This window comes from Dromaius novaehollandiae, chromosome 2 (genome assembly GCF_036370855.1).
Source record: "Dromaius novaehollandiae isolate bDroNov1 chromosome 2, bDroNov1.hap1, whole genome shotgun sequence".
NCBI lineage: Eukaryota > Metazoa > Chordata > Aves > Casuariiformes > Dromaiidae > Dromaius > Dromaius novaehollandiae.
This window is the reverse complement of record NC_088099.1, coordinates 96,477,478-96,500,042: the sequence shown is the minus strand read 5'-3', so window position 1 is coordinate 96,500,042 and position 22,565 is coordinate 96,477,478. Positions and strand designations below refer to the sequence as shown.

General features: G+C 39.9%; 2 long non-coding RNA genes across 4 annotated transcripts in view; one reads left to right on the top strand and one right to left on the bottom strand.

Moving 5' to 3' along the window:
* The first annotated feature begins 8,063 nt into the window (after positions 1 to 8,063).
* The window catches only part of LOC135327535 (uncharacterized), a 35,279-nt gene continuing 20,777 nt past the window's right edge, over positions 8,064 to 22,565 (top strand). Inside the window, exons 1-3 of one of the 2 annotated variants that reach the window (XR_010387812.1) lie at positions 8,064 to 8,499; positions 19,704 to 19,865; positions 21,224 to 21,415. This is a non-coding gene — a long non-coding RNA (uncharacterized LOC135327535). Of the gene's footprint in view, positions 8,500 to 16,286; positions 19,866 to 21,223; positions 21,416 to 22,565 lie in introns of those variants that run through there. The other variant, XR_010387811.1, reaches the window with a different exon arrangement.
* The window catches only part of LOC112990763 (uncharacterized), a 37,269-nt gene continuing 24,411 nt past the window's right edge, over positions 9,708 to 22,565 (bottom strand). The window contains exon 3 of one of the 2 annotated variants that reach the window (XR_010387810.1): positions 9,708 to 11,389. This is a non-coding gene — a long non-coding RNA (uncharacterized LOC112990763). Of the gene's footprint in view, positions 11,390 to 21,942; positions 22,012 to 22,565 lie in introns of those variants that run through there. The other variant, XR_003261148.2, reaches the window with a different exon arrangement.

The window sequence follows — 22,565 nt, the reverse complement described above, 5'->3', positions numbered from 1 at the left end:
CAAATGTGACTTTTGAAGCTACAGCTTTTGTAGGCAAATCTTTGATAAATGTCTTTTGAAGATGGGCCTTGTTTCTATGATAGCCTTAAGAAGACAGAGAAGGGAAACTTAGTTTAGCTTCCCATTATGGATTTCAAAAATAATGTTTCTCCCCCAGTTGTTTAAGGCCTTTAGCAGTGCCCTGTCACTGAGGTTCATTGCTAGAAGCTGAACTCTCTCTTAAGCACGTTTAGTTTTTATGATCCTGATAAACATGGTATAAAACATCTCTGATTGTTGGCATGGATAGGATTTCCTTTACTATGTTCTCATCAGTATCAAGAACGTAGCTTTTTTTTTAGTATGTTCAGATATAATGCAAATAAAGTATGAAGGCTTACATTTTTAAAGCTTTGATTTTGAAAATAGAGTTGATTTCTTAGATCAAAAAAGAAATACCATAGTTTTGCTCTCCTTTCCATCATTGCTTTGTGCCATTTAATTATCTTTAAAATTTAAAGGAAAATCTGTATGAGAAAAATACTGAGTTAGATTTTCTTTCAGTACTCTCTGGTTATGCAGCTGTTTAAACTGCTGTGAAGAGGCCATGGTTTCAAAGGTGGAAAATACCCCAGGAGATTAGAAGTAGGGAAAACTATGTAGATTAATTACTTCCATTTCATTACAGGGAAACATTTTGGAAATGTGGTCTGGACAGAAGATATTAGTGCATAAAGCTCAAGCAGTAATACAGTATAGCCTATGCAAACTTTTTTTTCCCAATTAAAACCTCCCAATAGAACAAGTTGTGGCTGGACCCAGATTTAACGCTCAAATCCAGACCTTGGGCTACCAAGGTTTTCTATGGGTTTCTATGCCTAATATTCAGATGAGACTCAACTGCTGTAGAGAACCTACTGCTCCGCTGTGATTTAGTGTCTGATATTGTTTCTTACTCTGGGGTATTTGAAAGAGAAAAGTCTTCACTCTCTAACTAATTAGTGTAAAGAATAATTCTTTACAACCAGGATCAGGATTTTGGAACAGGAGAGGGAACAACAAGGATGCATTGAGTTTTCCATTAAGACATTTTGTACTGAAGCTCAGATGGGAAGGCACTACCGATTTTGTAAGCAATGAAAATCAGAAAAAGTCCCTTTAAAAAAACCAAAAACTTTGTGTTATGTATGTACCAAGACACATTTTGTCACAGCTCTGTCAGTGCCACCTTTGTTATGATTAGAGAGGCCTAATTTGTGTATGCAAATAGGGTAGTCATGTAAACACGCCTTTACATTATTACTACTTGTTATGGATCTTTTACCTAGAATGACTATAGAGAAGAGGTTCTGCCGACTTCTGGGCTGTTTTTTGGTGTAACTGATTTGCGTGGATTTTAAAGGGAGGAGGTGAGATCAAAGAAGGAGCATGTGAAAAACAGAAATATTTGGAGGAAATGGCGAAGTATGAATCCCTGTGATGGCAGACTTCTTAATGGAATTGGGTTAGTTCTGTTTGTGCAAGCAGGCCATTCACTAGAATGTTTGAGAAATAGCGAGGACAGGAGTTTTTCAAGCTGATGACGGTAGGTTCAAAACATCTGGTGGTCCTGTCGATGTCAGTATTTTTCAGCCTGAGGGAAAATGCTGCCTAACACAAATTGCATTAGGCTCGAGGCTCTCAGATGAAAAGCATTTTTATAATCAGTCTATTTCATGGAATGAAAGGAGAAGACCCACTGTGACATGCTAGGATATAGGTTGTTAATTGCTCGTCATAATAATTCTATTTCTTCAGTGAGATCTCTCTTTTCCCTTACCTTCTCTCCCTATGAAATGATCTTGTCAATATGGAGAGAGCAACCCTGAATAATCTGTAATTTAATGAAAAATTACTGTTGCCATGGCATAGAGAGAGTTCTGATTTTATACTGAAAGAATTTCGTAGTCTTCATTTGCATTCCCTGACCCTCTCTAAACAGTTATATCAGCTGTTAAGATTCAAACAGTTAAAAATGCTGTATTATTAAGAAGGAATTAAAAGAAGTAATCAGCTTACCACAATTATAACTCAAAAAAACCGTCTCTGGCAGCTTGTATGGAAAAAGTATTTGTATGCTGCTAACATTGCAGATTGATTTGAGTTAAAATATATTGAGGCAAGATTAAACTGAAGGCAAGACAGTGAAAAAGAACTGATGTTTTTCTTTCACTGTGAACAATGTGAATTTTCATCAGTATTTGTTGTTAATATGTCATAGAAAAATACTACTCTGAATTCTGCTATGCAGGCTATTACAATCTCCTAAGTGAGACTTTTTCTTAGAAATTTCTTGACATCTATTTAATTCCTCTGTATTATTTGCCTGAAATGTTTGTTATCAGACTTGTTCCATCTTCAGTGTGTGAACAAGAGATAAATTTTTCCCCTCCTTTTTTTTTAATTCCTTGGTTTTCTGTGTGGGTATAATAAAGTTTTCTAATCCTGATGAACTGATACTAACTAGTGTGAACTTAACACAAGAAGAGGCAGATGGTAGCTAAACCTCCCTTGTTAGTTCTCTCAGGACACCTACTGCCACCATTCAGCAGCGTATGCTGTTCTGATCTTGGATGTCTGCAGGACAGAGGCTGCAAACTGTGTTACAGCTAACCAGACGATTCTGTGGGACATGGCATGGTGCAATCTAGCATACAACCCCACCAAGCACATTGGCCAGCCTTCATGCCCCAAGTTGAAAAACTTTAAATTTTGAGAGTTTGGCTCTTGACTCTGTCTGCCCCTTTAAATATCCTGAGCCAAACTTCAGGGAAGTACAGATCAGGAGTGAGAATTTGGGTTTCCACTTTATTTCTGTTGTTAGAGATTGTAGCTCAGAGTACCAGGGACAGACGAGAGATCCAGGCCTTCCTGGGGTGCTTAACCTGTCTTGAAGCCATGGAGACTTTCTGCCTACCTTGTGTGCTTTCTCTAGTGTCCTCTCTCTCTCCTCTCCAGTACACTAGTAATATTTTTGTCTTCTCTTCCCCCTTCCCTTTCCAGCATATTTGTTTCACGGTATATTAGACCCTAGATTTTTCACATCTGTGGTTAAGATTTATCTCTAGAAGAAAATCCAAACATCAGCTTGGGCACCAAACATTCCCAGGCACTCCTAAACTTTAAGAGATGCCAGTCATGCTGGCACTCTGTGGTCTGGGCCTGTCTTGAATCACATCTCCAAACCTGGTTTGATGATTTCACTCCCGCGTGGGTGAACTTCCAAACCCTTAGTTTGATAGTGAAGGTCCATTGGCTCAGAAGGAAGCTTTTCACCCTTAGCATGTGGCATACCATACAGAGTCCATAATCCAGTGTTAACATGGAAGTCCAGTTTTTCTACCTGGGTATGTTGGTATTTATGTGCCTCTGATTCTTTTAGTTACACTAGAAAAAGTAGAGACCAAGCAGCTTTTAGGAAAAAAATGTTATAGTTCTCTCATGCATATACAGGATGTTGTCACCATTTATCCCCTTCTGCACTGGAATTTACAGTGAACTAACTCCATTACAGTGTGATTACAGTTTGTAAAGTGGGTGGGCCATAACCACATCTCCAAACACTATAAACACTTACATTGGAGTGTAGTGGGCTAAAAAGGTTCAAAGGCCAAGTGTCCTTACTTACAAGGCAATGATGGTCAAAGAATAGTTTCTTTTTTCTGACTTCCCTTTCAGATCTCCCAGTTTGCCTCCCAGGATGATAGGCCAGCTGATATACAGACCTTTCCTCATCAGCTACTTAAGAGATGGCTTCATAGTACAAAGTATGATCTCTTTCTCAGTGTGGGCTGTCTCCTCAGGAAGGCCAGTCTGCATACTTGGCATAATATTATTTTTCTAGCCCACAGCAGTTTTGAAGGCTGAGGGTGTTCACCCAACGTTTTGATTATTATTTGCTTTTTTCTAGCCTACTGTATGTCATGTGGGGCAGAGAAGGAGGGAGAGGAAGGGGGTGAAAGTCTTTTGATCTCTAATGTTTGATGTATACTTTTGTTATTCTAACCTCCTGCATCCATCTTAGGGATGGCAAAAGGACGGAAATAACTGTAGAGAAGGAGTTTAACTAACTTCTCTGCTATACAGAGTTCATCTCTGAACTTCAAGATGCCTGTGTGAGTTCACCCAGTCTCCCAAAATATATTGCTGCTTCTACTTTGTATTCTTTAGTGACTCAGTCACTAAAGGTTGATGCTTGAGTTGCTAGTGATTGTTGTGGTCTAAACAAAACAAAACAAGAAACCCCCACCTACCCAGAGATATTAAATTTCATTTCTGTAGGGATCATATCCCAAACTTTTAACTCACTTTGTAAATCCAATTGTAGCTTCTTGGGTACCCCACTGCACAATGGAAGTTGATGTTGGTGCTATTTTGGCGTGCTGGGCATCATGCTGTGACCAAAACGGGTTCATCATCATGCATTTAAGAAAATTATTTTTACTGCTTGCAGCTTCAAATCAGTGATAGTTAAATAGAAGAAGTCTGGTAAATTGAGTTACTGTCAGAATATTTGACCAACTCTCAGGGCATAGCTGACGCTTAATAAGGAATCTTATCTGTAATTTTTTGCTCTTATAAGAAATTTCTTCCCTTAAACATGCTTATGTCTAAGAGCCAAGGTATACATAATGTCCTAGGCAGGGTCCAGAGGCTGCCCAGTAGTGGCTGTACAATCTGGATTCCACTTAGCATCAATCAGTTTCCTGGCTGGCCCAATGGAAACATAAATTATTCCTGGATTGGCAAATACAGACAGTTACAACCAGTAAGTACACACATGCATAAATCAGATATCTGTCTTTTATGGACACTTATCAGAGACAAGCATGAGCTTGGATTTTTGGTGCTGGTTAGATAAATGAGATTGCCCCAGGGAATCAGTCCCTTGCTGAAAGCCGTCTTTTTGTGGAAGGCATTTTAAGTGGGATTACTGCTGTTCTTTGTTACGCTGATGAAATCCTTCCAGGAATTAGGTGGCAATGTTTGTCTGTAAGAACACCCAAGTTGTATCCAAGAGCTAAATTGAGTTTTGATATCTCTGAATTATCTTCTGAGAACTCTTCTTGATTACCTCTGCAAAACCAGATTTAACTTTGTGTCTTTCCTCCAAAGTCCTTCCTAGCTCCTGCCATATAAGTAAATAAAATGATTTTAGATAGGTAAATATCACCCTTTGGTAAGAACAAAACAGCAAACTGTTGTGGGTTTGTAACCCTCCTTTTAGTCTTTTTACCCTTTCTCAGTGAAGCAAACAAACCCATGTGAATCTCAAATACTCATGGGAGGGGAGAAGGAGGGAAAAGCTGTTGTTTCTTTTTTGAATCAGGGAGTAGTGCCCAGAGATGCGGAACAGAGAGAGGCTCCCATTGTGCTGCAAGCTGCACAGACATGTGCAAGAAGCAGTCTGTTGTTTTAACTGCAAGAAGCAGTCTGTTGTTTTAACGTTGCTCTAATCAATATGTGTATATACTTGATAAGTGTATTGTATGCTGCTGCAAAATTGTTGCTTGTCCCCCAGTAACCCTCCAGGAAAAGTATTAGTACATTTGCATCTCTTGTGCACATCCTTCAAGCTCAGAGTTGTTGGCTTATTGAGTAGAGGAACAGGAGGATGAGTTTAGATTTGTTTGGGAAACTGACTCCAATGTCTTTTCATCTTGTTTATCTGGTATCAGTTCTTGCGGTTGGTGTTTTGCAAGGAAATTTCCCTTAGGAACTAAGGTTTTTATTGAACTGGTGCTTCTCTGAAATAAGTATAGTGAGAAATAACCCTGGCAACATCAGGTAGGGAAAAATAACTCCTTAAGAGCTCCAGCATGCCTCCTTAAGTTTTATCACATGTTGTGTATTACAGGGAATAATAAAAATAAGTAGGAATATTATTTATATGGAAATACATTCTCAATATATTTTGTTACTCAAAAAGCCAGTATTATATTTGAGAAAAAGGCTCTGAAATACAATGTCAATTTTATACCTGTACCTTTTATATGAGAACTGAATTTCATAGCTCTATAATGCAGAAATGTGGCAATCAGCTGTTTAAATATTTAAATAATGAAAAGCTGTTGATAACATGGCAAGCAATGTTCAAACACTATATGAAAAGAATCAGAAAATCTGCTGAAAATGTAGAATTGCATAATTTGTTAAGCCTTTGTATTTTGCATTGACGAGGCATCATCTTGTGTATATATGTGTTTGCAAAGGAAGTCAGATGTTCATCATTTGATGCTACGTTTGCTAATTATCATGTGGGATCCAATGCAGCAATAAGCCTCTACAGTAAATAGAGGCTCGCTGTAGCTCAAAAGTAAGCTGCTTCTGTGTTTGAATTGCACTCCTATGTGGACATGGGCCCATTTTTCTTTATTTGCTCTCCAAAATTTTTGACTCCTTCTTTCAGTTCCAGCTTTTGGCCCAGCATTCATTCTTAACTCATGTAACATAGGTTTGAAACTCACTGTCTTAGGCCTGTCAGGCTCTACTATAGCTGTTAATTCACAGTCTATTTTAGTGAGATGTTGAAGGTTGCTATTGGAAGGGTACATCAAATCTCCTTCTTCAGATTTTGGCTGATAGGGACAGGCAATCTTCCACTCATCATCTTCTGTCTCTGCTCATAGATTAGCCATTCAAAGCCTTTGGACTCCACCTGCTTCATTGGACTGTCAGTGCCTCTTTGTCTGTACTTCCACTGAAAGGCTGCTCTCTCTGCCATTCATAATGATCTATTTTAGACCCTGGGCTTAGAAAGTTCAACCAAGCACCAAGACTGTGCTTTATCCTGTATAAAAGGAAACACCCATTCTTTTGCTTCTCTTAACCTGTCAAAAGTCTGTGCTAAAAGATGTTGGTAATGTAGGAGTACTACACTTTTTTCCTCCTTTCCCCAGGTTGTTTGTCTTATTCCTGGCTAACCTTTCAACATAACAAACGTGAAAATTTTTCTTGTTGTTTTCAATGGGGAGGCTCCAACCCTTGTGGAAATGGAGGAACCCATGTTCATCAGAATGTGGCTTTGAACAATTATTAGTACATCCAGATTGCTGAGCTGCTGTGAAGGATTTGGTCTAATTTGTGCCTTAGTAAGCAAAAGCATAGTTACTTTAGATGGATAAGCCAATGAGGGGAGACTAAAGTGAGCTTTCTGTTATTTTATTAACCTACACTCAGTTCAGGTCCTCAGGAAACCTCTGACCATTATTTATTTGAAGATGACTGTCTAAGATAATATTATGATTAGAATCAAAGGAAGCAGAAAATATCTGATTTTCTTTCTGAAACAAAGTGAAAGATACTCTTTATATCCCCAGCCTAAAGAATCTCTGGAAGAGTAACCCAAGATAAGACATGGGAAGTACTTGTTATGCCCTGTGCCAAATAATGGCTAGAAATCTAGCAAATCTAGTTATTAAATGAGCTGAGCAAGAACAGCCTGTTTGAAACTGTTTAGAAATAGTTGCAATATGCTCAGCAGAGGAAGAAAGAAGTGAAGATTATGAACTGCAGTCACTGAGGCACCACGTCAACTAAGTAAAATCAGAATCAGCAGTGGATGGAGCACTGCAGGAGAACCAAGAGTGGAAAGATGAGTGTTGTCATATGCTATTCTTGGCACTTGACCTACTCTCATTATTGTTACTTTGCTTTGCTTTTATCTGATAAATAAGCTCTGGAATAGTGTCTAGAAAGACAGACTAGAGTTCAACTACTCACATAACTGCTATGCAGTCCAGTTATCACATAAGAATTATCTTTTTAGAATTAAAATAAAAGTACAGCTAATGGAAACAGGTATGGACTGGGACTCATAGTAATGCCTACAGTAATAGGCCATGAATACGGGTGCTGAGAGAAGTATCAGGGCTGGATTCCCAGGCAGATTCAAGGCATGGCATTTGGACAGTCCAGAGAGTCTGGTCTGTAGCTGAACTGAACTGGCACCAGTTGCTGAGGCAGATTGCATAAGCGACCCAAGAGGGATGACAGAGAATAGCTTTCCAACTCCCAAGAGCACAGGGATCCTATTCAGGGAAGCTGTCTCAGCTGTTCTTTCTTCCATGTCAGTGGACTGAAAAATATCTTTGTTTTTCCCTTTGCAATCAAAAACAAAAGCTGGCTTTTGAAGGACTATTTTAAAAGTAGAAGAGCTTCAGGCTTCTGAAGGTTTAATCTTCCAAAAATGTAGTGATGGCACCTGAAACCTAATATTCTGCAAAGAGACACCCTACAGTTTCTCTCTTGCATCCTTTTAAAAGGTGAATGATGACTTGAGATGAAGGAGAAGTCACTTGCTATTTTAAATCGGGGAAAGATGCAACTTACTTTATTTAATTCCGTAACCATGTGATCTCTTTGTCTGTCTTAGTACTGAGAAAGAAGTGCTGCTTCTTCACACCAAAATCCTGTATAGGCACAGGAACTTCTCACCAGGATGGAAAGCTTTCCAGGAGCAGGGTGATTAGGCTACTTCAGGTAGGTGTTCACTGGTTTCTCTACTGAGTCTTTCCAGAAGGAAGCTAATTTTGAGACAGCGTGCTCTGTGAAGGGGGTGAGCCTTGACCGAGCTGTGCTGTGGCTTTAAGAAAACAGCGTCTTATATTCTTTAGGGTTTCTGGGGCAGTAGACCAGAGTGTGTCTCCAGTATCTTTCCACATTCTATCTTGGCTGCCATTGCTTGCCTGGTGAAGGAAGGCCTATGTTTGCATGAGATTTGACTCCAAGCTCAAAGACTGGGTTTGCGAATGGCTTTTAAACAGTAGCCAAAAACTGTAGTTTGTGCATGTGTACATGAAGGTGTGGGGGAGGGCATGCTGCTCCCTTGTGCAGTCACACAGAACAAGCCACAATCTGGCATGCTTTTGGTTATTAATAGCTAGAATATGGAAGCAGGGCAAATATCCATCCCGATTTATCCTGACCTGAATAATCCATATAGTCTCCGGGCCATAAAATAGTGATTCTGTCTCTAGCTGTCACATTCCTGAATTTTAGGAAATGATATCTGTGACCATTTTGTGTCATGATGATCAATGTCACATTAAAGAGAGGAGCCTGCAGGCAGCTGGGCGAGTGGTGTGAGCGCCACTTGATTAGGGAAGCACTGGGGTAGCGATCCTGCTCCCTGTCACTCTGCGTTGTCAGAGAAAACTAGACAAAATACCCTGAGGGAGAGGTCACCCTGGCCTGGAGCTGCTCTGCTGTGGAGAAGAGGAAGCCAGAGAAGTTCTAGGAGGCAGGCGGCATGAGAAGGAGAGGAGTCAAGCACCATGAAACGACAGGGAAGGAGGCAGCAGATGTTTGATTCGGGGTTGGGGTAGGGGAGAGAAAGAGGGAGAGGCGTGCAAAACCCCACATCCGTGCAGTTAACTGTTCCTAGGTAGGGTCAGAGTATTCTGCAGGAGCACAAGCTGATGAAGAGTATTGGGCTGTTGAGATTCCAGGAATAAAAATTAGAGAGTGATGAGACTCAGGAAAGGCTCTATGGTGACACTGGAAATGAAGCTTTTTTTTTTCCTTTTGTTTCTGAAAGTCATCAATACATTGAATTGCATGTTTTTATTCAAGTCTCAGCTTGCAGTATGGAATTTTTCACACACGATTTTTGAAATCCCAGCAACTTTTTTTGATGAAATGTGCAGATGCACCATTTTGGCTTACTTACATTCCTAGCATGTGGAAAGAGACAAAACTAAAGTGAATTTACTGTGATAAATCCAGCACACAAATGGGACACAAATCAGACATCCTCATTTGGTCGGATTTCCCACTGCTTTCCACATGAACTGGCATGATGCTAGAGTGAGATGTGTGAATTAAAAAATAGGGTGCATATTTTCATCCTGTTATTGTGCTGGATGTTATTCTGGTAGCAATTTTCTTTTCCTGGATAGGCACACAAGAAAACAATAAATATTATTGCTGATTGTATTTTAGAAACTACAGGCATTAGCTGGAATGGAGGCTTACATACTAGGGGTGAAATGAGCATATAAGGAAACAAATCTATTCCCAGAAGTATTTAAAGCCTAATATCAAATCAAGACACAATATACAAACAATAGTAGCATGAAATGAAGACGACAGGGCTAACAGAATGCTGTTCTTTAAGCCAGCTAATGAATAATTTGATAGCTTCAAGTCATGTGGCATTTCGTCTGCACTGTTGTATGTTTCTGTTCTGCTTTAATGCAAATAAGTAAATAAAAGAATGGCTTCTACCAAGCTAATTTCTGGAGTTGTGGTGTTTGAGTAATACTCACAATAGTCCGTTTGTAAATACTGTGTTTTTAGCATGCCAGTGCTTTGTTTGGACCTTGAGCGCCGAAGCTCGGCCGGTGAGGCTGCTGGCAGGCAGGGCTCCAGCCAGCTTTCAGCACCCAGCCTTGCCTTGGAGCAGACGGCAGCTTTTCCCGTGCTCCCTTGCCTTTCACAGCTGGTGAAACCACAGGGCCCAGGTTCTGACCCAGCCAGAGAGGCCACGATTCCCACAAATGAAGAAGAGAGAGCCCGTTGAGCTTTTCCTGTTTGCTTTCGAAATGCTGATGCCAGGTACCCGAGTGTTTCTGTGTACGCCTGATGGGAAGAGTGTGCCCGTGGCCTGGGATCTGTGGCTTTGGCCTGTGGCCTCTGTGCGCCTCGTTTGTCAGTGGTGAGTTATTCTAGTAGGATCTTCAAATAAACAGGAAGCAGAGGCTTACCCCTTTGAGCTATTTCAGTTTGCCAAAAACCTATGTCTGAACTTTGAAAAATTTATCTTTTATTTACTGCCTTTCCAACCCTGCCTTGGCCAAAAGCAGGTCCCTCTTGTCAGAGGAGTGTCCTCCAGGCACATTATATGGAAAAGGAGACGGACAGTTTGGTGAGACAAAGATGTCTGGGTTTGTGTGACAGACTGCAATAGACAGCTTTGCATGACGAGGGCTCATTTATGAGACTCTCATTGAGATTTAAGAAGGTTGCCCCTTTGGAGAAAGGGGGCAGGGTAGGAGCACGCACACGGTAACAGCAGCTCCATTGGTGGGTGATAGCTCATTAAGCTGTCACAGCTCTGTGGTAACAGAGTGTGTGGCATCCACATCTAAAGCAAACATACCAGCTTCGATCAGTTTTGCTCTAGTGGAATTGAGCCCAGCCGGGGCTCCTCTGGAGCAGGGCACTCGGCATCTTGCAGAATAAGCCCCAGCTTCTTCAGGGATAATTTCATCAGGCTTCTTGTTTCTGTGCCCAACCCCAATCAGGGGCTAACATGCTGGCTGTCCTCTGAAGTGATGTGCAGGCAGCAGGTCAAGGTTTTAGGTTGCCTTCTGTGTCAAGACCCATTTCCTGAAGTTCTCAGAGGCCCTACTCCGAGGTTGATGTGCACCTGAAAATGCAATAAGACCTCTGTGTTACATTGCAGAGGAAACAGACTTTGAACAACTTTTAATGAGGTGTTTTTACATGATCTGCATGTGTCTTAGGTTTACATAGAGTCCATTTATGACTGGAATAAAACAGAAAAAGTACTAAAGGATCTGGGACTTCTGCTAGTTTTCCTCTTGATATTTAGAGTGACATGAAATAAATTGAATAAAGCTATGAGTCTGAATTCTAGAATAAAGAGCATTAGCCACATTCAAGAACATACCACGATTTTGCTTTGTAAAATGAACAACAATACTAAAAAAGCTGTTTTAAGACAGTTTTGTATAATATGCTTGAGATGCGGCAAGTACGGTATTAAATTGATTACAAAATACAGTTATTCAGTTTTGCTCTTCGGAAGAGGAGGGGGGTTCTGTCCTTTAGACATTTGAGTTCCTTGCGGGAGGATGATCCAGCTCTCTTGAATCAATGGGATTTCTTCCATTTACTGTGTACATTTTGGATAATGTCCAATCTGACCTCCTTCATCTTCTGTCCGAGTGTTTGAACAGTTAGATCATCTTTGGCAGCTAGTAATATATTTTTGTTTTTTTTAATAGAAAGTGAATATCAGTGTTCAGCAGGTTATCAAAACACAAGTTTACATTACTGCAAAGAAAGAGTTTTTGTTTACTTTTCAGAGCACAATCTTGAATTTCTCCTCATCTTGGGGAAGTGCACAGCAAATGATGCCGAGGAACAGCGGCATGGTTCAAGCACATCCTGACAGTGAGCAGGTCTGTAAATAAAGATGTTTGAGTGCAGGATTGTTGTGAAGGATCAGCTTCACATAGGCTTCCCAAATGTTGCAAGGAGATGTAACTTTTGTATGTCCTTAATAAAAGTGCAGTTTTTCTTTTACGTTGTGAAGATCATCTCCCTCAAGCAGACTCTCTCCCTTCTTCCATCAACCACCTTTGTCCAGGTTCACAAGGTCTCCATGCCACAGAGGGCTTTTGCTGCTGGAGCAATTCTTACTGGCTCCAAGTTAGACTTCAGTTTTGGTGTTGTGCATCTGCTGCCATGGTCTTTCTCCTTACAAGGCAAGCATTTGGGGAAGCCAGTCAACACTGAGCTTTGCAAGTGAAGATCTGCAAACAGCTGTTAAGAGAGTTGCAGTTGTAGGCCCTAGCGTGGTTCACGGATATGGGACTCGACCAACCTAAGGGGTGTGCTGAGCTGATCACATCCCAGTACTCTGACATAACATGTCGACAATCATTCATTTTTAGCATAGGTAATCACTGATATGTTCTCTTAAGTGAGATTCATAGTTGCTGATTACCTTTACTGCATAAATTACTTCATTATTAAAATCAGGTCATTTGAGCCCCAAAACCATTAACATGCAAACTATTAGCATAATTTCATAAGCTAATAAATCAAGCACAGGGAAAGAATTAAGCGGTTCTTAGTGATAAGTGTTTCTTCAGAGATTAAGAAACACAATTTTCTTATGCATATATTAACATTTTAAAAGTGAAATCATGCAAAAGCAATTTTTCTGCATATATAAAACTTATGTTTAATAATCTTTATGCTCAGCCTCCAGAGCTGTTTCAAAATCCATGTTTTTCTCAAATCACTGTACAGTAATTCGACATTGAACCAGTTAGCCTGCTCTGATACACTCTACCTCTAAAATTCTTAATGCCTTTATTAAACAGTCAAAGCTAAGAAATAAACCAAGCCAAGATATGATTTAGAAGAAAAATAACTTGGTTTCATCTTAGATAATGAAATGTTCATCCAAGGTAAATTTTGTATTCTTAATCTTAAGCAGAACCAATGAAATTGTAATTATCTCTGTAATTGCAATCTAGAACTGCGGTTGTTGTTTTATTAAAATGGTACATTAAAATTGATTTAATTCCCATTTCTTATATAATAGACTGTAATATTGGCCAGCATAATGCAGATATAGGGTTTTCTATTTACTTCACTGACTAGATTTAAAATAATACAGTAATACAACTGTAATTATCTGGATACACTAGAGTTGCATGGAAACACAGCAAATTCCAATGTAAATGAGACCGTAATAAGCAACAGATGACAATGCCCAGAAATTTTACTGTGTTACCAGATGTCCATGATTTATTTATACTGAGTTGGTTTTGTTTTCCTGTTTCTAACCTACTGTTTGAGTTTGTTTAGTGTATTTCTTTTGCAGTATAAGGCATCCAGTAATTTGCTCCAAGGAATAAGAGATTATCATGATTTCAGAATAGTGCTCACAATACCAGCTATGTTGGGTCTCTTGGTTCCTACAGCAATACTACAGCCCACTTCTTTTCCAGCCCACATGTGAAAAAATGTTCAGATAGCTTTTAGTAATTGCTTGTGCATGCTGCTATTTAATGACCGACTTGGCTAAGACAGTACCAGACTGAAAGGGCTGCCTCTTTGGGTAGAGTTCATTTGTTCCTGTCTAGCTCCCTGAACCAGTTCACCATGGGGCCAGGCAACTACCCAAGCTGGTGCAAGGGAGGTGGTGACAACATGCATGAGAGGAAATGTGGGGCTGCCCCTGTTAACGGCAGCTGGTTGTTATATTAGTTTAGCTGCTATTTGATGCTGCAGAAGAGCCAGAGGGTTGTCCCGAGTGCAGTGGGAATGGTCCCACTCCACAGTGGTAGCAGGACAGTCGGCAGACAGCTGATGCGTAAGAGGAGGCACAAAAGGAACATCCTGTGGTTGTGCTTGTTAAGGCCTTATAGCTCATGTGACCGGTGAGGTGGACCTGTGACTCAGAAGCTCAAGTCTAAATTACGTAAGTAAGGCAACTGCAGAGCACTGTTGCTGTGCAACTTTCCACAGCTGTTGTCCAGACCATTCTTGTTCTGCACTCCTTCCTCACCTTTCACACATCAGCAAGTACAACGATGTTGCACATCCCCCAAATTATTAGTGTTCTCCTTACCTTTCCCCAGCTGGAGGATTCACTGTCTCATTCCTCAGTTATGGTCTCTTTTAGATTCTTCCTTTTAAAACAGATACAGAATTACTACTGCTCCTGGCAGGTCTTTAGCTTGTTTGGAGGCTTTACGCACTACTGTATACACAAATCATCTGTATCAGCTGAAGGTTCTCCTGGACTATGTTTCAGGTGTGTCTTCAGAAGGGTTTATCAAAACTCCATTCCATATCATAAACTCATTTTTCGATGTTTGTGTAACCAATTGCACAGAGTTGATTATGTATCTAGCACAGGGCAGGTGACAACACCCGTATGAAATGGTATTTATGAGAATTTTTTAATCAAAATGTGCATAATTGTAGTAGAATGGTTATGGAGCATTTGGCAGTGTTGCTTTTTATCTTGCTAAAACTGAATATTAATAAGGAGATTTGAAATCTCATCTGGACAAATTGGCATGATTTGAGAGTTTTTACAACAAAGCAGTTCCGCTTGAAATCGAGCAGAGGCTACTGTGCAAATGCAAAACCTGATTTGATTGCTTTGTTCGTAGATAGTAGAATCCCACTGAAGTCAAAGGAAGATTACTCATCTGAATAAAATTACTGGGTCAGGTTTTGCATTTGCATGAATAAGTGTTAAAAAAAAAAAAAGATGAATTTCCAGTATTCTGCAATTATTATTCTCTGACGAGCACTTATATGTTGCCTTCTAAAATACAAACTAACCCTTTTAATGTGGAATACCCAACATGAAGTACCTGATATCACCGGGCAGTATCCTAATCTTCAGTAGTCCATGAGGAGAAAGGTTTCTCCAGTTGGCGTTCTGTGTGCCTAACCCAGGCTTCTGCTCTGATGGCATCTTGGAGGAGTCTATTTCTCTCCACTCGCTATAGAGGAAAACTGAGGAGACTTTTAGCAGGCAAAACTAAGACACCTCTGCCTGAGTTGTCTGACTGCTCCCCAAGAGCAAACCAAGAAGCACATGTGAATCAGAGTTGGTGTTTGACTGGTCTTTTTCACTGTTGTTGTTCATACTGTCCTCTTTTCTCTTTCAACATATGTATCTGCTTTCTCTGTAAAGTGTACCCCTGGTGAAGGTAAATGCAGCTTGGAACTAATTTCTGGTATACCTGTTTCTCAGGGCCCATTAACAGTGGAAAATGATATTTAAAAAAACAGTCTTTGAATTCACTGTGTGAACTAGATTATTCATTACTAATTTGACCACTTCTCAATTACTGTTAGCACATTCTACACTTTCCTGCTCACATAGGATGAACATAGATACAAGTGAACTGTGTTGTTTGTGCTGGCAATTACAGTGCACAACTGTGGCAGCAGGACAAACAAAAGTTCAGTTATATGAAAAGTTCAGATAATATGAAAAACTGCTTCATATGAAAGCTTAAATAGGGCTGCACTTTACATATGTAGTTCAAAGCCAGGAAGGCCAGGAAGAGTGGTGCTGAGGCATTCAACCATAGATGTCCTCAAATTCTTCCCACAAATGCTGCTGCGCTTACCATGTACCTCTGTAAACGCTCCCAGAATACATGCCTGTCTTTGGTGGCCACTTTGCAAACTCTGCTAGCAGAAGGGGGAAAGACTGTCATTAGCTCCTTACTCTGTAGCTTCCCTACAAGCTTATGGGAAGGAATATTCTCTTGCATTTGGGAAAGAGTGCTAGGAAATCAGCATTCCTGCTCTGGGGTACTTTCAACCCTAACCAGACTATCATCACCCTTCCTCCTTCCTCCCCACAAACCTAAAATACTTATGGAAATCCTAAGCTAGTGCAAATTTCCTTCCAGGAGAATGATATTGTCACCACAATCTTTCTGTTGACAAGAATAGATGCAGGCTTCTCTCCTCCCCCCCCCCCCCAAAAAAAAAGAGCTCTCTCTACAACACGAAGTTAAAGCTACTTCATTTTCCTCTAGCACAGAGAATTCTGAGCAGTAGGAAACACTGTGATGAGAAGCAATGCTCTACTGCTCCCCTAGAAATGTTCAAAAGTAGACCCATTTTTGAGAATTAAAATTGCAGTTTGCCTATTTTTAAGATTATTATTCTTCTGGTTAACAACTGCATATAGCACTTTAGTTAAAAGTGAGTAACTATAGAGGGTTAAGATAGAAACTGGACCATGCATCAGAGGTTCTTCAAGTGGAGAAGGCACTTCCAAAGGCCTTGGGGACCTCCACTGAAACCTCTGTGGCCACTAGAATAACGTGTTTTGTTATTAAATCCACCTTTTATTAAAGTAGCCACCCAGCTCAACCGTTGCTTCATTTCTGAATTGGCAAGTTTCCTGAAGAACAGGACAGGTGTATAATACCTGTTGCTTTAATAAAACAACTGCAAACACTAATATCTATGAAAGTGTCTGCTGAGGAGCAAAGCTTTTGTGCCAGAAAAAAGTTGAAGAAAAATAGGACATAGTACTCTTGCTTTGTCATAGATCCTGGGCTGCAAATTTGAAACTGCAATACTGAAGTTGATTCTGAAGTTCAGGTACATAATTTTTTCTCTGATGAAGAACTCTAATGTGAAATAAATGGTCTTGGATTATCAAAATCTGTTCCTCATGCATTGCATTGATCCCATTTTCATTATTGGTAGTTTATGCATTTCTGCCCCAAGCTGCTCAAAAAAGTGTTACATGCACACTGTTGAAGAGTAAGAACCAGTTTACACAAATGGTTCTCCCTTAGTTACACATCAAGACTTGAGCATCTTCTCCATTTTCTTATGCAACCTTAAACAGGCTGATAAACCTTCATGTAATATGAATGCATTTGAACTTTTTTGGGGGGTGGAGGAAGGTCTTAAATCTCAAGATATCTGAAAAATCGTGAGACTAAGAACATGAATTTTTAAAGTTAATTTTATTTAAATGGATTTCAGAAGCTACCTTGGGACCTTGAAAAATTCCATAACTTCATTCCATAAATTCGTGCAAAACAATGAGATTAAATGTTTTTAATGTATCATCATAATCTGTCTGTGCTTTATTTGCTGTTCTGTGAACCACTCACTGTGACAGGTAGAAAATCTTGTGACTTTTCACTGCAGATGACCTATGGTTCCAAGTTCTACCTTGAGAAAATTTCTAATAGATATTAATAAAATTAAAAAACTTTAAGGTAAGCTATAGAGGACACAAAGAAGTGCTACACAAAGGCCATAAATTGAGTCCACAGGAATTAGCTCAGTGGCTGTAATGTGTCTCCCATAGAAGACTGGCAGTATTGGCTGTTCATCAGGGACTGCCAAAGATGGTGCAAAGATGAAGGTGGGACCACGCTACCTGCAGCAAGGAGGGCAGCTGCGTTGTCAGCTTGCAGGTAAATCCCTGCAGGGTGACGTGGAACCGCAGCCTTGTATGTGTAGCTGCTTCATGGTTTTCCACATCCAGCTTAGGTATGTACTGCTGAAAATATGAACTTTGTGCTGTCTGTGGAGAAACCTGTTTATCTGCATGGAATATCAGCTTTGAATGATTTAATGCATAAATGAAAATGTAAGACATTCAAGTCTGTGTATTGTCATGACAGAGAGAGTCTTACCTTGTACTGCAGATAAGTATTACTGCAACAGAGAACTACACTTCAGGAAATCTGAAGATACAGTGACAGGCTTATTATAACTGATGTGTGTATATGCTTTTATGCTTTTGATCACATAGATTTTGTTAAAGTGGACCAATATAAGCCAAATTCATAAGACATTAACCAGTATGACAGGTCTTTTCTTTTAAGTAAGTTTTGCACATGGAGAACTGCAGCGCTGAACTTAAAACCAGCCAGGAAAGGTAAGGCAAATCTATTTAGGGATGTAAATTCAGCTTCCAATAAATTAAAGTGCATTAAACCACCTTTGTGTGGTTTAGTTCCTTCAGGGGTAGAGCAGCTGAAGACTTGCTCAAGGACTGAATTCACTTCTTGTCATTGATTGCTCTTAAATTTCATGAACTTTAGACAAACCCTGAGATGAGATAACAAAGGTTCAAATGTGTGTCTAGTCTATTCTGATTTGACACATTCAAGGGAAGAGGAGAAATTCTTGCCAAATGACTTGCCTAGGTATGGTTTTAAAGTATATGACTCAGGTATACCTTCAGTATACTGAAGTAAGGCCTCCTGCTGCAATAGCTGAAACTCCTAGCAGCAATGGCACTTGCCTGAAGTATATTCCTCTATCCTGGGACCAATACTCAATGTGGAAACCATGGACAAATCAGGGAAGATACTGAAGTGCTTCCAAAGTAATTAAATGTATTTATCAATATTTTATTAATATTTAGTTATATATTAGCCTGGAGAAGAGAAGGCTTGGCGGATCTTATCAATGTGTATAAGTACTTGATAGGAGGGAATAAAGAAGCCAGACTCTTCTTAGTGGTGCCCAATGACAGGCCAAGAAACAATGGGCACAGACTGAAACGCAGGAAATGCCATTTAAACATAAGATGAAACTGTGTTTCTGTGAGAGCGGTCACTGGAACAGGTTGCCCAGAGAGGTTGTGAAGTCTCCATCCTTGGAGATATTCAAAACCCAACTGGGGTGTTGGCCCTGACCAACCTGCTGTAGGTGACCCTGCTGTGAGCAGGGTGTTGGACTAGGCGATCTCCCGAGGTCCCTGCCAGCCTCAGTGATTCTGTGAATTTGTGTAAGAGGATGTTGTTAGTAATCTGTTAATGAAGAGATATGAACAAAATTCCAATCTAAATTTCCTCTCCAGTCATCTTATTTACAGAACTAAATTCATTAAGCTGGTCTTTGTCATTGAATTATCCTTTCTGTAATACAGTGAAAGGGATGGTTCAAATGCAGGTAGTCCTTTTGAATAACAACGGGAAATTCAAATGTTATGCCTGAAAATTCTTCCAGAATTCAGGTGCTGAAAGAGTAGTCAGTAATCTAGAAGCTGATTTTATCTTTGGTCCACCAGAAACTTTCTCTCCAGATCTTTGCTAATTTTTCATTTTGGATGATTTATGATATACTCCTTTTAACAATACTTTCTGTCATCTTTTTTTCCCCCTTGCTGATTCCAGAATGCTGGAATATGTTAAAAAGTGAATTTAACCATAAATGACTTCAGCATTTCCAGTAGCCTTAGCATTTTGCCCAAACTGACTTGTTTGACATCTCTGTTCCAATGTGCTGAATTTGCTTTCTTGCTAAATAATCCAGATGTTCAACAGCAGTTTAAGAAGAGCTGTATCCACTTAATGGAAGCATGCAAAGATCCAGAACACTGGAAACCAGCAGAACTCCTGATTTTATCTACTGTCCATATTTATTCCTGTTCATTAGTGTATATGCCTTCCCTCCCACCCCAGGTGCCACCATGCAGATGGCATTCCCAGCAAATCTGTTCAGATTCACTGCGTTCTTGTCTGGAAGTGTTAACAGATGACTGGGAAAGGGGAGGAAGAGGAGAACTAGCATTACATTTTTCAGGTCAAGTTCTGCCCTGAATTCTGCCTGGTCATCTCTGAGAGGTACTGGGAATTACTGGTGGGGGGGGTGAAGTGAGCACAAAAGAATTTGATACTGTGCATATAATGACCTTTAATACATTCTGAGGCTTGATGGGCTTAAATTTCCATATTATGAAGTTATTTAGTTCTAACCCTGTAACAGCTTTAATTTATTAAATGTCTGGTTTTGTTTGCCTTAGAAACCAAGTGAAAACAATGGGAATAAAGCAGGCATCGCTGCAAAGTTGTTACTATTAAACACAGACACAAAAGGAAATGTTTTGTGGTGTCTACAAACAGATGTCTAATGACAAGGAAACAGAACAATTATTCCTAAGTAAAGATTTACTTCTGCTTTATTTTTAAATGTCTTTCATTCTGCCTTTTTACATTAGTCATTTCTATATGCTTTTATCATTGTATGTTGAACCCAGCATTTACTGAGAAAAATATGTTGGTCTGGGATTTCATACAAGAGAAGAGGAAAGGAGAGACATGATAACTTTTTCTGCTAAAGGCTAATGCAATCACAGGTGCTGAACAATTTCCTTTACAAATTCAGTTTTCAGCTATCTGTAACTTTGCTAGCAAACTTTCATTTTGGGGGCTGAAAGCTGCCAAACTAGTGTGTACCTCAGAGTGAAAAACATCTTTTGAAGTTTCAGCTAAAATGATTCTGCTGAACAAGGCCAAGGGGGAAAAAAAGGTTGCTGGTTTTGGCATCTTACAAGCATTTCTGCAGCTGTTTTGTTGGGAAGCTGTAGTACCTCCGTGTGTTGCAACAAGGACTTGATATTTGGTACATCTGACAGCAGGGGTTTTTTTGGCTGTCTCGTGAAAATTAATTCGTAAGACCACTCAGAACACAAGCTTCTGAAAAATATCAATTCATAAACACACTGCAGAGCTTTTGCTTCCCAGTCGTAGTTGGGGGGGGTCACTGAAGTACCGGATCCGAGAGCAGAGAGAGATGTCCTTTTCAGTGACTCTAGCTAGAGCACTTTAAGCAGGTATTGCCCCATCTGCTTGTTTCTGCTCCCATGCCTCAGATGTTGTTGCTGGTTGTCTGAAGGCTGTAACTGTTTCAGTGCAAATTCAGGGAGGCAGTGCCAAAGCCAGCTTAACAGCCCCCAGCTGCTCATTCCCAGCCTATGCCCTCCTTCAGCTGTCCTTGCACAATTTTTATGGGGCTATGTGACAAACTGGATCAGAATAAAAAGCACCAAAATTCTGTCTTTTCACCTGAACTGACTTCCACAGCCAGTTCAATGCAGGGATGACCACAGCTCAATTCACTAGAGGGCAATTGTCTGTGCCCTGAGATCAGGGAGACTGTCTTTTCCATGAACTGATTTTTCCCTCTTGTTTTTTATGTGCAGGTATCATAAGGAAACCAAAGTAATATTGCATATACCCTCCAGTTAAGACAGCTATCAGCAACGGCGGCAGCTGAGGGCTGGTGCTCCCTCCAGCAGGCGGGAACTGTCCCCTGAACTGCCGCTGCGAAATTTCATCAAGTCCTCTGGCAGTGCCCTTTGCATTTTACACCTGCTTTCCTACTGCCTTCAAAGGTAACTAAGTGCTAATAATGCTAATGTGTAAAGTCATATCTCTGCTGGTGCCATTAACACCTTTTTATGTGCAAAAATGTAGTTAACATTTCTATCTAGTACCGCAACAAAAACTCTTTACTGATCAGGTGGGAAATTCTCTCAAACTGTACAACGAAGGTTAGGTAAAATCCCCCAAATTAGAACCAGAAAACACAGGACTATTAGACTATGCAATCAATCAACTTTCAAATTAGAGTCCGTAGATTTGCCATTTATAGCAGAACAAATCACTTACAAACACACGAGGATGAAGCCATATTTTACTTACAAAGTGGAAAATTTGAAACCACTTATTCAAGTTTAATATATGCAATATAATTCATAGGTCTGGAACTTGAAAGAGATATGTTTTTGAAAGTGGCTCAAGGTACTTCACAGTCTTTGTGCACTATAAAGAGCTTCTGTGGTGGGAACAAGTTTGGACCACTAGCACAGGTGGTGTTTTCCTCATGATTCCATAGAGGCCTGGAGGTCTCTGAGCTTTTTCTAAGAGATCTATGTGAACTTACCTATGAAAAGTCAGAGCGCTTTGATTTGCTACATGAAGCTCTGCACTGGAAAAAAAAAAAAAAAAACTAGGAGCCTGCAAATTGATATAGACTGAAAGATACTGATTTGAGAGTATACATTTGTGCCATCAATTGCAGTGTGCTGATTTCCCATGGTTTTACTCATCTCCCAGATTCTCAAGAACTGAATTCTTAGGATGCCAGTAAAACAAAACTCCAAGTGAATTTATGTAGTACATGACAAAGCCTGTGAGCAGATGTGGACGTAAGAAAGGAGCAATCTTTTGGATTAGGTGAAAATATGGCATCTAAATACATATATAAGGTGAAAAAATAGAATGATAATGATTAAAAAGAAAGCAAGTTCTCTTTCTTTTTGCTGTCTCATTAAGTTTTAAGACCTCCTGATTTAAACAGCATGAGACACAGATTTCCTCATCATCTGGGGCCAGTTAGATGCATATCTGCGTATTCTTCAAGTTCCAGCTGATTATGCCATTGCATGTACTAGAAGTTTCCTGTTATATTTGTATCTTTGACCTCCATGGACAGCAAAGCTAGGTATGAGCTTTTTGACAAAATGATTTTTCACAAAAAAA